Source organism: Balaenoptera borealis (genome assembly GCF_965194805.1).
Source record: "Balaenoptera borealis genome assembly, chromosome: 1".
In the NCBI taxonomy this organism is placed as follows: domain Eukaryota; kingdom Metazoa; phylum Chordata; class Mammalia; order Artiodactyla; family Balaenopteridae; genus Balaenoptera; species Balaenoptera borealis.
In genome coordinates this window covers 12,893,642-12,908,648 of record NC_138860.1, presented here as the reverse complement: position 1 = coordinate 12,908,648, position 15,007 = coordinate 12,893,642, and the positions used below count along the sequence as shown (strand labels likewise).

At 35.8% G+C, this 15,007-nt stretch overlaps 1 long non-coding RNA gene across 1 annotated transcript; it reads right to left on the bottom strand.

The window, feature by feature from the left end:
• Positions 1–647: 647 nt before the first annotated feature.
• LOC309630688 lies at positions 648–9,289 on the bottom strand. Its single transcript, XR_014245887.1, has 2 exons — positions 6,494–9,289; positions 648–6,459 (listed from the first exon to the last, which is right to left on the bottom strand). It is a non-coding gene; the product is annotated as an uncharacterized lncRNA (long non-coding RNA).
• Positions 9,290–15,007: the final 5,718 nt, after the last annotated feature.

Sequence of the window (15,007 nt, the reverse complement as noted above, 5' to 3'; positions counted from 1 at the left end):
ATTATCTTTTAATTAGTGAGTTTGTAAAATGTGAATCCTACTTCTTTTGAACCTAGTAGAGATAAAAAATTGAATAGAATGAAATAAATATCAAAGAAATTATGCAGGAAATTAATAGCAATAAAAATATTCACCTAAGAGGATATTTCTAAAAGAAATCATCAATCTTTTGAGCAAGTGTGTCAAGGTAGATGTTGAGTATTTGTAAAGTTTTTCTTGTTTGTTTTTTTTTAAGCTGACATGATAGGAGATCTTGACTCAAAGAGTTAAAGTTTCAATGAAGTTATGTGTGGAATAGCTACCAAGACACTGAAAATAAGCTACACAAGTCACTCAGATGTTTTTTCTGCCACCATCGTTTCTAAGACTTCTACCTTAATCCAAAAAATATAATGAACTAACATTGGTGTCCCAGGAGGACACTGGGAGAAGCCAAATGCCACACTGTAGGTTTACTCAGTTTACTCAGTCTATGGAATCACCTAAGTGATGAAGAACTAAGGCCTGCCAATAGCCACACTCATGAGCTTGGAAGTGGATTATTCAGTCCCAGTGACGGTTCATATAAAGCCAGCCCCAGCTGAAAGCTTAACAGCAACCTGCTGAGAGCCCCTGGGCCTGAACCACCCAGATAAATTGCTCCTGGATTCCTGACCCACCAAAATCTGTGAGACAAAAATGTTCATTTTTTAAGCTGCTGAATGTTGTGGTGATTTGTTATTTAACAATGGTAATGAATATGCTGATAATTAGAAACTTAGTTAAAATCTTCTTTTTATTTTATTGTTAATCTATCATTTACTTGACATACTTGTTCAAAATGTACAGAATTATAATCCAAAAGCATGGACTATTATTTTTGATTCACAAATTAATTGATCAAATGCTACATATTTTCAATATTTGTTTAAGAAAAAAGAGCATGCTTGTTTCTATCTTATTTGTAATTTTCCACCTGATGTATAAACGTCAGTGGAGAGGACCTTTTGCAAACCCTCTCAAAAGCAAATGAGGAAAATATACCTGAAAAACACCAGACAAATATGGCAATTATTGAATAAATAAGTAGATATTAAAACATTGATTTCATTATTATATTCCAAACATCACAATGATATCTTATATTGAACAGGCATTTTCTTTTGCTCTGAAATGCTTCACTTTATGTAACGGAGAATTTTTTGCTTCAGAAACACTGATTATTCCATTGTGAGCTGTAGTATTTTCAAAAGATAAAAGATGAGAAAAAAATCTTTAAAGAAATGAGATTTAAATGTAGATGGCACCATATAAGAATCCCATGCCGTAAAATACACAGGAAAATAAAGGGTGAAATTGCTGTTTGTAGGAATAAAATAGTAGCATTTTATGGGTTGGGGAAGTTTTATGATACTACCTAATGATTTTCTTTGCTTGGCCAGTGTACGAACGCTTTGGCATCCATAGTTTTCCATGTCTAAATTGCTAGTCTGCTTGTTTACGTGGCTTTCCTCCAGTTATTTTATGAACCTCAGGCTTATTAGATTTCACTGTTGAAAATGCAGTTTCCTCAGATTTAAGGTGGCCTACATCACCTCAGTGTGGATCATTTCTTTCATGCTGTGCTTCTGTTTAATGACTGAGTCCATGAATCACCAAATACAGTGGTGAGTTGGCAACTACATATTTTGTCTATTTCATTTATGGCTCAAGAAGGAATCTTGAATGCCTAACTCCACCACAACCAAAGTTACTTAAAGAGAAGGAACTGAAAGCTGGGGAATTTAAAGAGTTTTTCCAAGATCTCTTCGCTCTCTGTTAAATGTGGCTTGCTTTACTCCAAGATACACTGGATAAATTCACAGCTAAAATTAATATAGGTAAGACCCCCAAATTATCTACATTGACTATATTAAACAAAAAATGTGTAAACATATAAAAATTATATCTTTAAAAATCCCAAAATTAATTGACATAGGAAGACAATGTAGAAAAAATTACTTAAAAATCTTAATTCTTAGATCTAAAAACAGAGTCCCAGAGGTATTAAGTGAGTGATCTGGCATCACACAGCTGGTGGAAATTCTGGAATTATAATTTTAATACATTCACGTAAGTTTAGGCATAACAGGAATTTTTAACTCAATGTCTTGAATTTCTAAATTCTTCTAGTAGCCTCTCTGTCATAATTATATATCTAAGTATAAAGCAAAAATAAATAACCTATTATTCCATTACAAATCTATTTTTTTCAGAAAGAAAAAAGAAGATAACCTATATTTTGATTATAATAAGAAATGTTAAACATTTTTTTTTAATTAATTAATTTATTTATTTATGGCTGTGTTGGGTCTTCGTTTCTGTGAGAGGGCTTTCTCCAGTTCTGGCGAGCAGGGGCCACTCTTCATCGCGGTGCGCGGGCCTCTCACTGCCGCGGCCTCTCCCATTGCGGAGCACAGGCTCCAGACGCGCAGGCTCAGTAGTTGCGGCTCACAGGCCCAGTTGCTCTGCGGCATGTGGGATCTTCCCAGACCAGGGCTCGAACCCATGTCCCCGGCATTGGCAGGCAGATTCTCAACCACTGCGCCACTAGGGAAGCCCCTAAACATTCTTTACAAGGCTCTTTTTCAAACAAAAAATTGGGAAAGGTACCAATGAATTCTAATAAAGTAAATATTAACTTTAAAAATATTTTCAGTGGTTAAGTTATTAACTTAAAAAATTTGTTCTGTGGTCTGTGTTAGCAGGGTATGAAGCAGTTAGTGCATTTTAGAATAAGTTATTTGTGATTTTAACATGGCAAGAAAAGTACTATTAGCAATTTTCACAAGATGTAAAGGAGATGATCTTGATATGATTATATAGAAAATTGCTCAACATGTGCTCTAAGCAGAAAAGCACTCTGCAAGTAATCATTTAAGACCTCAAGATGAGATCCGAGGACACAAAAGACATATACACATACCCTCAGTTCCTGCCAAAGATGGGAATTGATGTGATCCAAATAATGAGGCAGAAGTAACATGGTGTAACAAGGAAAGACATTAATTGAAATAAGCAACAATAGTGAGAGAGATGGAAGGAACATAAGTGTGAGTTTTGATTCATTTTCAGTTTGTAGATGGGCCAAATCTTTTCAAGTTTATGATTTATTAAACATTTGAGGGATCAGAGGACTTAGAAACAGTATTATTTCTAAGTGTCAACACTGGCTGCATTTTTAATGTTTATTTTCAATGATACTCTTTCATTTATCACTCTTTTGTCTCTTTTTATTCTCTTTGATTTTCACTCTTCTTCCCTCCCTATCTCCCTCCCTTCCTTCCTTCCTTCCTTTCTTCCTCCCTCCCTCCCTCCCTTCCCTCCTTCCTTCCTTCCTTCTTTCCTTCCTTCCTTCCTTCCTTCTTCCTTCCATGTATAACTGCCATCATTTCTTTTTTTTCTTCTTATCCTTCTTTCTTTCGTACCCCCCTATTTGAGAAGATTCAGTAATTTTTACCAGTGTAAAAGTGTCTGCCCAACTAATGCCCAGTTCTCATACACTGACAACATTCAACAATGGATATTCCTCAAATTCTCAGCATGCTTATTTATTGTTATTCATCTTAGGGCTGCTAGATAAAATACAGCATGACAGTTAATTTTGAATTTTATACATAAAACAAATCAATTTTTAGTAGAAATATATTTCATGTAATATAATTTGGCATTCTTTATTTTTATTTGCTAATCTGGCAACCCTAATTTACTTAAAAAATAAATTAAATGTCATGTGAAATAATAATAATAGTAAAAATCCACAAATCCAATCACATGCTTTTTGTCATACATCTGAGTTTTCTGGAATAGTGTAAATTAAGAACATGAGCTTTAAATCCAGATAGTTCTGAGTTTGAATCCTAATTGTGCGATCCTGATCGAATCACTTCACCTCTCCAGGCTTGTTTTTCTCATTTAAAATACAACAGTAATAATAGTAAAAGCTTCAGAAACTTAACAAAAATTAAATGGTATTATATGTAAAGTAAGTGGCAAAGGTAGTTCTTGTTTGTAAGATGCTTATTTCAAAAATGAAATTAAATGAAATAAAGTGTTTAAAATTCCACCAAGATGCTAGAATACATACCTTCTCTCTCTCTTAAAAATACACCCATTTATTTCAGATTTACAGGATATAAGACCATTCATTCATTTGTTTATACACGAGGTATGTCTGTCACTTAAAAAGGAAGTGAGGAGGTCACGTACAGAGCTTACAAAATTGCAAGTCAGAACTTGGAGCACTAAGAGATAGTTTGAAAATACACTGTAGCAAAACAGACCAACCTGAGCCAAGATTAAATTCATCGTTAAGTACTGAACTGTCAGTCAGGCCAAGTGGCAAGTATGACAAAATACAGAAATACTGCTTGTCAAGGACAGTAGAAAACAGTTTATTTACAAAGTATTCATCCAGAACCTACTGCAAACCAAGATTTTACTCTGATCAGACTAGGTAAGGTCCCGGTTTCAAGGAATTCACAATACAGTTTTAGAGAAAAGAAACCTGAACAATCATTTTAAAACAATGCCGTAAATATAAAGATAGAAATGGCATTATTCTCAAATTACAAGGGTAACTTCTGGAGAAAGTGATCACTGACTTTAGACTTTAAAATTAGCAGAAATAAATGGGAGAGAGGAAGATAAAGAAAACGTATCAGGACACCATGAGTAAAGGGTCAAGTGCATGGGTCCATGTTGCTATAAGCAATTAAATACCTCTAATCCTAAAATGTGATGGAGGAAGCATCAAGAGATAAGGAGAGAATCTACTATGTCCAAAGCAAATTAGCAACAATATATGTATTTTTTAAGAACTCATTAACATCTGGATATAAATCATAATTTTGCCATTTTGGGCAATTTTCCAGCCATTGAAGACTCCATGTAGGAAAAGAGAAAAAATGTGGATAGAATGCATGTAAAACAAGAAGCACTTTATGCTCTAAGGGTGGGAATAGATGATGCCACACATGTCAGTGGTGACTCACAGAATCACAGGTTTTAAAGTGTTGAAATTTGCCTGGGATAGCCACAGAATATATATGAAACTGACATTCAGATTTAACATCTGAGGGTTAAGGGATGAAGTCTTACAGAACAAGCTAGTTAGGAGAAAATTTAGTACATTAAGAGATCGTTGAAATCCTGAAAATAGATAAGAATCGTTCCACCTCCTTCTCCCAAGAAAACATGTAAAGGCAAAGGGAAAAATTCAATAGATTGAAAAAGAACTTTTAGGGAACTCATACTTTTAAAACTGTGCTAAGCTTTCCCTTCTCTCCTCTGCCTGAAACATTCAATCTTTTAAATAGGGAAAAGCATGTAGGCATCTTGGGGAGGAGGGAAGGAGTGGGGAGGGAGAGGGGAGCTAGAGGCCTGAGCAAGGTGAGTGAGACCTAGCCTGGCCTGGGGTCCCAGAGCCAGAGCCGTGGTGAGTGTGTGTAGAAGGGCGGCTGTCCGGGCGGTGGTGGGGATGTCCTGTTAGGGAATTTAGATCCAAGCAGCATGAAGAAGGGCATCTCCACGATGGGTGCTCTTGTTCGTTAGGATCTGGGGGATGGTGTGAAGCAGCCCAGCACCGATGTCAGAGTTTAGGTGGGTTGAAGAGAACATTCCTGGAGGGGAGGGTATTGGAGTGACATTTCAGAGAAGATGTGAGTGAGGTGAGACACACACCCATTAGAGGATGTCAGAAGGCAAGGGTGTGTGGGGAGGTCGACCACACGAGGGCAGCCTGACCCTGCTTCTCACGCCCTGCCTGTAGGGAAGGGGGTCCGGGAGCAGAGACTGCCTAGCGAGGTGGGTCAGAACCCGAGGGCTGGGGAGGCAGCTAAATGGGGCAGCAGAGCCTGGCGTCCTGCAGCTGGAGCCAGGCGAGACGTCCGTGGGGAGGAGGAACTGGCTGTGCTGATGGAGGATTAATCATACGTAGATGGTGATTTGAAAAAATATTAATAATTAAATGTACTAATAATTCAATTTATAAAATAAATAAATGCAAGAATAATGAATACCATTGTACTGAAAATTTGCTAAGAAAGTTGCTAAACAAGTAAAATTTAAAAATTATCCCGAGAAAAAAAATTCTTGTAGCTTTGTATGGTGACAGATCGTAACTTATTGTGGTGATCATTGCGCAATGCATACAAATGTTGAGTCTTTATGATGTACACATGAAACTAATAGAATGTTGTATGTCAATTATACTTCAATTTAAAGAATTCATGAAAGCCACACTTCTCACTGTCAGAGAAAGGAATATAAATATTTTTTTTAAAGAAGCAAGTTAAAATGAACACTGTGGATTTGGATGGGAATTGGAAGTATTGTTAATGCTTGTCTTCAATATAAAGAAATGGTTGAAAATACCTCAGCTGTAAATGTGTATACTTTTTGTATAACTATATATATCTATATATAGATATACACATATACCTATATATATCTATATATAGATATACACATACACCTATATGTACACATATTTATGTGTGTGTGTGTATATATATATATACATATATATATAAAATGTGTGTGTGTATCCACATTCTCTAGCTCTGTTTGCAGAGAGGGCCTGGTAGCAGATGCACACCAATAGCAATGAGCTTGGCTAATATCCACTTTTATCTTCTAAATAACATTCTCCAACAAAAGAAATTAGAGTTTCTTATAGACAGGTCTGATTTGATTCCAGGGCATGAGGCATGGAAAGAACAAGTAATTCATGGTATGTATATATCTCTTACCAGAGACAAGGAAGTGCTCAAAAAGTGATGGGTCAAGAGAAGGGTGTTCCCACTGGGCAACTCTGAGACAACTGGAGAATTGAATAATTAATAATAGTAAGAAATTGTAACTCACTTGTCAAGACTCTCAAGAGAAGACTCTCATAGAATTCTATCAATGCCTACTATGCAATGAATATGATTTATTGATAGCATATGCTTATAGATGGATATCAATACTTGGCAGTATCAATCTGGGGCAATAGGCATTTTCAAAGATGAAATGTGTAAACTATCATTACAGATCAGCATTAACAGCACTCACAATCAATCTTGAAGATAAGGAATACTAACTTTGAACCAAGTAAAATATTCCTTAAAAAAAAATCTCTTTATCTTCAGTGGATCTGTGTTTCAAAAAATAATTATTATTATTTTTTAATTTCATTAATAAGAAATTGTGGAAACCTGTTCATATAAGTACAGACAGACCTCATTTTAGTGTGTTTTGTCATATTGCATTTCGCAGACATTGCATTTTTTAGAAATTCTTCAATTTCTCAGTTCAATTTCAAATTCTTCATGTGCAGCAATATTGCATCAAATAAGTCTACAGGCACCATTTATCCAACAGTATTTGCTCACTTTGTGTCTCTGCATCACGGTTTGGTAATTCTCACAATATTTTAAAGTTTTTATTATTATTATATTTCTTATGGTCATCTGTGATCAGTGATCTCTGATGTTACTATTGTAATTGTTTTGGGGCACAATGAACCACACCCATATAAGAAAGTGAACTTAATAAATGTGTGTGTTCTGACTGCACCACTGACCAGTCCTTTGCCGGTCTCTCTCCCTCTTTTCAGGCCTCCCTATTTCCTGAGACACAAAAACATTGAAAGTAGGCCAATCAAAAACCCTACAATGGCCTCTAAGTGTTCAAGTGAAATGAAGAGTCGTACCACTCTCACGTTAAATCAAAAGCTAGAAATGATTAAGCTTAGTGAGGAAAGCGTGTTAAAACAGAGAAAGGCTGAAAGCTAGGCCTCTTGTGTCAAACAGTTAGCCAATTTGTGAATGCAAAGGAAAAGTTCTTGAAGGAAATTAAAAGTGCTCCTCCAGCGAACATAGGAATGATAGGGAAGTGAAACAGGCTTATTGCTGATATGAAGAAAGGTTCAGTGGTCTGGATAGAAGATCAGACCAGCCACAACTTTCCCTTAAGCAAAGCCTAATCCAGAAGAAGGCCCTAACTCTCTTTAATTCTATGAAGACTGAGAGAGGCAAGGAAGTTTCAGAAGAGAAGTTTGAGGCTAGCAGAGGTTGGTTCATGAGGTTTAACCAAAGAAGTCCTCTCCATACCATAAAGTACTAAGGTGAAACAGCAAATGCTGATGTAGAAACTGCTGCAAGTTATCCAGAACATCAGGCTAAGATAATCAATGAAGGTGGCTACACTAAACAACAGATTTTCAATGTAGACAAAATACCCTTATATTGGAAGAAGATGCCATTAAGAACTTTCATAGCTAGAGAGAAGTCAGTGCCTAGCTTCAAAGCTTCAAAGGACAGGCTGACTCTCTTGTTAGGGGCTAATGCAGCTGGTGACTTTAAGTTAAAGCCAGTGCTCATTTACCATTCTGAAAATCCTAGGGCCCTTAAGAATTATGCTAAATCTACTCTGTCTGTGTACAGACAGAGTATAAGTGGAACAACAAAACCTGAATGACAGCACATCTGTTTATACAACATGGTTTACTGAATATTTTAAGTCCCTTGTTGAGACCTACTGCTCAGAAGAAAAGATTCCTTTCAAAATATTACTGCTCAGTGACAATGCATCTGGTCACCCAAGAGCTCTGATGGAGATGTACAATGAGATTAATGTTGTTTCCATGCCTGCTAACACAACATCCGTTCTTCAGCCCATGGATCAAAGAGAAATTTTGACTTTCAAGTCTTATTATTTAAGAAATATATTTTGTAAGGCCATAGCTGCCACAGACAGTAATTCCTATGATGGATCTGAGCAAAGTAAATTGAAAACCTTCTGGAGAGGATTCACCATTCTAGCTGCCATCAAGAACATTCATGATTCATGGGAAGAGGTCAAAATATCAACATTAACACAGTTTGGAAGAAGTTGATCCCAACCCTCATGGGTGACTTTGAGTGTCCAAGACTTCAGTGGAAGAAGTAACTGCAGATGTGGTAGAAATAGCAAGAGAACTAGAATTAGAAGTGGACCCTGAAGATGTGACTGAATTGCTGCAATCTCATGATAACACTTGAATGGATGAGGAGTTGCTTCTTATGGATGAGCAAAGAAAGTGATTTCTTGAGATGGAAACTACTCCTGATGAAGATGCTGTGAAGATTGTTGAAATGGCAACAAAGGATTTAGATTATTCCATAAACTTAGTTGCTCAAAGCAGAGGCAGGGTTTGAGAGGATTGACTTCAATTTTGAAAGAAGTTCTACTGTGGATAAATGCTATCAAATGGCATTGCATTCTACAGAGATATTTCGTCCATGAAAGTTTGTTGTCTTATTTTAAGAAATTGCCACAGACACCCCAACCTTTAGCAACCACCTGATCAGTCAGCAGCCATCAACATCAAGACAAGACTCTCCACCAGCAAAAAGATTATGACTCGCTGAAATCTCAGATGATGGTTAGCATTTTTCAGCAATAAAGTATTTTTAATTAAAGTATGTACATTGTTTTTTTAGACAATGCTATTGCAGACTTCATAGACTACAGTATAGTGTAAACATAACTTTTATATGCACTGGGAAACCAAAAAACTTGTGCGATCTGTTTTATTGAGATATTCTCTTCATTGTGGTCTGGAGCCAAAGTCCCAACATGTCCGAGGTATGTCTGTACCTATGTATTATCCCATTTCTATATCTTAGCCATAAAGTATTTGCCAATGTCCATTCTAGGTCAATTACATATTTAAGTAGGCATTCATCATTTTACAATACTGAATGCAATTGTGCAAATACATATTACAGATGTATTTCCCAAACTATAAAATAAAAAAGAGGAATATCTGAAGGTACTGAAGTTTAATCAAATCATTGTCTATCAGTGTGCTCTACTGGAGTTATGATAATTTATCAGTGTTATAATTGATCTATTACAGTTTACGTCCCCCTAAAATGATCTTTCACTGAATATCAGGGGATCTTTGAAGATGAAGAAGGAAGAAAGAGGGAGGGGACTTACCAAATGGGACTAGAGTTGCTGTTGCTCTGTCCGCACCAAAGATTTAAATGAGTCAATCAGAGTACCTACTATGTACCTAGCACAAGGATTGTCGTCAGAAGGACTTATCAAGGCCATGCTGTGTGAATGGGTGTTTGAGGTGGCGTCGAGTAATATCAGTTGTACTGAGCGTGCTGGTCGCTTGTTCCTGACCGTAAAATTAGAGGATTGGCTGCACCATTGCCAATTTTCATTCTCTTCATTATACTTCTGATAATGTAGAACTAACTTGGAATTATTTTCAGACAATTGATAAAATAAACTCATATTGAATTAATTCATATTAACTAAAATATGTAAATTAAAAAAATTAATTTTCCTGGTTTTTGTATAATTGAGAGATAATGTAGAAATATGGACACTCTGTGAACTTTGGACTCAAGTAGACTTTGGGTTTAATTCCTATTGTCCTTAATAAGATCTGTGAGTTTGTCTTTACCTATAAAACTGGGAATAAAAATTCCTTCTTTATATTGTATGTGTGATTATATGGAATAATACATTTAAAAGATCTAGCATCATGACGATGTTGCTCATATCGGACAGGTCATGCCTGGCAGTTCTTTTTCTTTGTTTTGTGCTTATTTTGGTTGTTTCTAGCCCCAGTCTCTTTTTGGTTTTTTACTTACTATGCCTTGGTTTTTGTAAAACTTATGTCCACCTTACTTCCTCTTTTTAAATTAAGTAGTTTCCCTTTTACGTCTCTTAAAATTTTAGATTTATAGCTGCTCCTCTACATTTGTGATCCATAGAGGATATTTTCTTAAAAGTCAAAGTGTACAATATGAGACATGAACTCCTGGAAGAAAGCATGTTAATGTTGCCTTTCACCTTAGCCTGACGGGAAAGTTTAAATATGCACAATTCATGATTAAAAATGAGGAGTTAATGACTAAATTGCCTAAGGACAAAGAAAAGGAATTTGATAGATAAGAAATTTACTATGTTTTCAGAAAGAAAGCCCTTGTAATAATTATGCTTATAAAAATACCTTGAATTATATGAATTAAAAAATATTGTATTGCTGTCATTTATATTAAATAGAGTATAAAAGACAGAAAATCAACTTCACTGTCAGTGAAGAGATCCCATGTCCCCCAGAACACATTCCCTAATGTTGAAAAATGGATGGATTGGAGGCCAGAAATAGGGCAAGAAAGAAGTTATCTCTCATAACATAATTTATCAGAATATATGTTAATAGAGGTTTAGAATTATTATTATTGAATAAAGAAGATCAAATTATTACATTTAAAGTTTCTTTTTTTTTTTTTCAAAATTAACTTCCAAAATGTAATAATCAGCAAGAGAAGCAATAATACATGGGTAAGGATTCTTGAATTACACAGATCAAGGGCTGAATTACAGGATATTTTTAAATGGTTGTAAAAAAAGTAATAAGAATAAGCAAAGCAGAAGCAGGAGCAGCAGCAAGAGAGACCATATACAGTCTCTAAAGCCTAAAATATTCACAACCAATTCTTTACAAAAAAGTTTTCAGGGGCTTCCCTGGTGGCGCAGTGGTTGAGAATCTGCCTGCCAATGCAGGGAACACGGGTTCGAGCCCTGGTCTGGGAAGATCCCACGTGCCGCGGAGCAACTAGGCCCGTGAGCCACAACTACTGAGCCTGCGCGTCTGGAGCCTGTGCTCCGCAACAAGAGAGGCCGCGACAGTGAGAGGCCTGCGCACCGCGATGAAGAGTGGCCCCCGCTTGCCGCAACTAGAGAAAGCCCTCGCACAGAAACGAAGACCCAACACAGCCATAAATAAATGAATAAATAAATAAATAAATAAATAAATAAAAAGAAGTTTGCAGATCTCTGATATAGGACATATATTTTAAGAATAATTATATTAATTTGTTTTTTTAATTTCTGAAGTGATTTTATAAATAAGATCTTATAACTCATTTTCCTTTTGATTAAGTGTGAAAATGGGGAATAATATCTGCTTTACCATATTTAAATGTCATCATTTAAATGACATTTAAATGACGAGATAATTATCAGATTAAGCTTGGGACAGAAGAGGTAGTTTAAAGGCAAGAATCAAGATGAGGTCACCTCAGGACTATGAATAGTGGAAGTCAAAATTGGGTGAAAGAGGCAGAAAGAAGCCGAGGTTTCATCACTTACTAGATGTCTGGGGCAACAAGTTAGTTACCAAAACTGCACATGCATATACAGACACAATCAGAATCAAACAACCATAGTAAATGCTCATAAATAGTTCTTAAACAAATATCATCCTTTTATATATTGCAGTTTAGAAAACATTGAAGCCTATAGTTTATGTTTAGGTTCAATTGAAACCAATGAGGTATATAACTTTCTATAATAAGAAAAAATATAATGATGTTGCATTGATATTAACTCATATATTTACAATTGTTACCTGAATTATCATAGATTTATTGTTGGTATCTAAATTATTGGAGAAATGAATTCTGTGAAGTGAATTATTTAGCATGAATTATTTGCAAAATAGAAACCAGTAACCTGAGAGTTTGCACTCAGACCCTCTTGGGATGCAGTTTCTCTTAGGAAGAATCTGGTGCCATGAAACACGGAGAATACCGTCTATTCCTATGGACGTTCCAATGCAACAATAACAACATACATAATATCTACTGAATGTTCCTTATGTGCTAAGCCACTCGTAAAAATTATACATAGATTATCCAAGAGCTTTATATACATTATAACTGGTCAAACAGAAAATAGTTTTAACTATTACAAGAGACAGACCATGCTTGCAGAAAATGTTAGATGGGAAGATAACTTTAACAATACAAGCAACACATCCAAAAGACTATTTGTTAGCGTTCTAATGTTGGCCAGTGCTTATTGTGGAGAGTAGTTAGCCTTAAAGCTATTTTATTTTCCATGGGTAATATTAAATGGAGATTTTCTTTTGGACCACTTTCTCTTAAAAGTATTGTGACAAATGAGCTTTCAAAGAGTGAATTACTGTTAACTTGTTGGCATCTCTTTCCCAAACTATGTCGTTCAAATTTGTTCTGAGGCCCTTATGCCAATGGCAACTCTGAAAGAAGTTTTACAAATATAAGTACTTGTGCCAGGTGTTACAGTAATGTCTGCTAGAAACAGTTTTTTCTCCAAAGAATTGTAAAACGTTGATAAAACCTAAATATTTCAGATTTAGGAAAGATTAATTTCAATCATATTTTAGTATAAATAGATACTTCTGAGGTTAACTCATTGTAAACATACTTCTCCACTGACATTTTCCCTGGAGTCAAATATATTTCATAACGTCATAAATCCGTAGGAAGTTTTATATGATTGCCTGTATTCTTATATCAAACAGGAGGAATATATTATTATTGAAGTACTACTCAATACAGTGCGCTTAAATAGTCATTGGTCTGCAGAACCATGGCATTTGTAGTCTGGTAGTGCAGAAAATTCATCATGAGTGTCCTCAGAGACTCAGGCCTTTTTGACCTACTTCACAAGCAAATGAAATACTTTCTTTGCTCACTCCTGTGGTGAAAAATCAGACAAAAGTTAAAATAAGGGCATGGTTTGGAAAAGCTATGAATAAATTAGCTGTCGGTGCCAGTTAGTGTTGCTATCTGTCAGGTCCAAAACCCACCCTCTGAACTTTGCTTTGTGATGTTGGGGTTCAGGCTCTGCCTCACTGTGTTTCCCATGTGTTCGTGAGGTGCGTGTGTAAGGGCCCATCTAGAGAAGTGTTCTGGAAATCTGGGAGAAGGAGGAAAATGTCTTGACCTTCCCTTGGTGTCCTCTGGCCCCACCTGCATGAATTCAGCAAAGGCCTGTTGTCCTGGCAGAGGTGTTTAGGTCCAGGACCCAGTTTTTTTGTTTTTCTCTGTGTTCCCATAACCAGCTGTAATGTGTTCCCTTAGGGCTGGAAGCACCAGCCCATAATGCTTTCTTCTCAAGGGTCCCAGTAACTGCAGCTCCCTCCTCCCTGCTGAGGTCCTGGCACCCACTGGCAGCCTTCCCACTTCAGAGATTTTAATTTCACCTCCACAAAAAACTCTCCTCCAAACTTCTAGGTTCTAATGATCCAAATTCTTCCCTGTGTTTGCCGAATAATTTCTAGAATTACTATCCATGTGTTACCCCAGAATCCTGATTTGGCTTTGCAGTTGTTGACTCACAACCGGTAATGAGTTCTTTGTATTAATTTCTGTTTGTAAAAATAAATGATGTAGCTTCTGCTTTCCTTACTGAATCATGACTTAAACCATCTTTAATTAAAAACTTGACTTTTCTTATTAAAGTCAAAGGAATCTTTTTTAATGCTAAATAAGAATTAAAACAGAAGAAAAAATATCTTATTTTTCTTAGCCCCTATTCCCCTATATACTGTAACAGATTTAAAATGATGAATAAGTATAAAAAAAGAAAAGAGTGACCCAAGGATGCACTTTTCACCCGCCTGTTTCTCAGTCCCGAATGTATGTTTGTGTTAAATTGTTATATATTAATATTCTGCCTTATAAGACAAATTATTTATGAAGATACTGATTAGCAATAGTCAAATACTAAGCAACCATTATGCAACGGTGCATGGAATACCTTACCTTTATGTATAGGAAGACAGAAAAAAAAGAAAATGAATCCAAGCAAAAAATACAATGAGAGTTAAGATGTTCTATTTAGGGGCAACATGTATATGATATAGACATGTAAGAAACAAAAAATTACAAAGAAAAAAATTCAATAAGTCACAGTATATATAAAACAAATATTTGTCCATCTCTCCACTTGGTTTAGGAAAATAACAGAAAATTTTGAGGTATTTTTCTCTAAATTACTTGTCAAGGTGACTAGTGCTGGGACTGTAAGGTCTTTATATAGCAAGTCATGTGGGTAGAGGTTTTCGATCTCCCAAAGACGGTGGCTAAAGACTGGTACTGCTCTTTCATGCTTTGCTGAACTAGTAATTTTCAGGGAAATAATTGTTCAGGCAAGTCTTGTTATAATG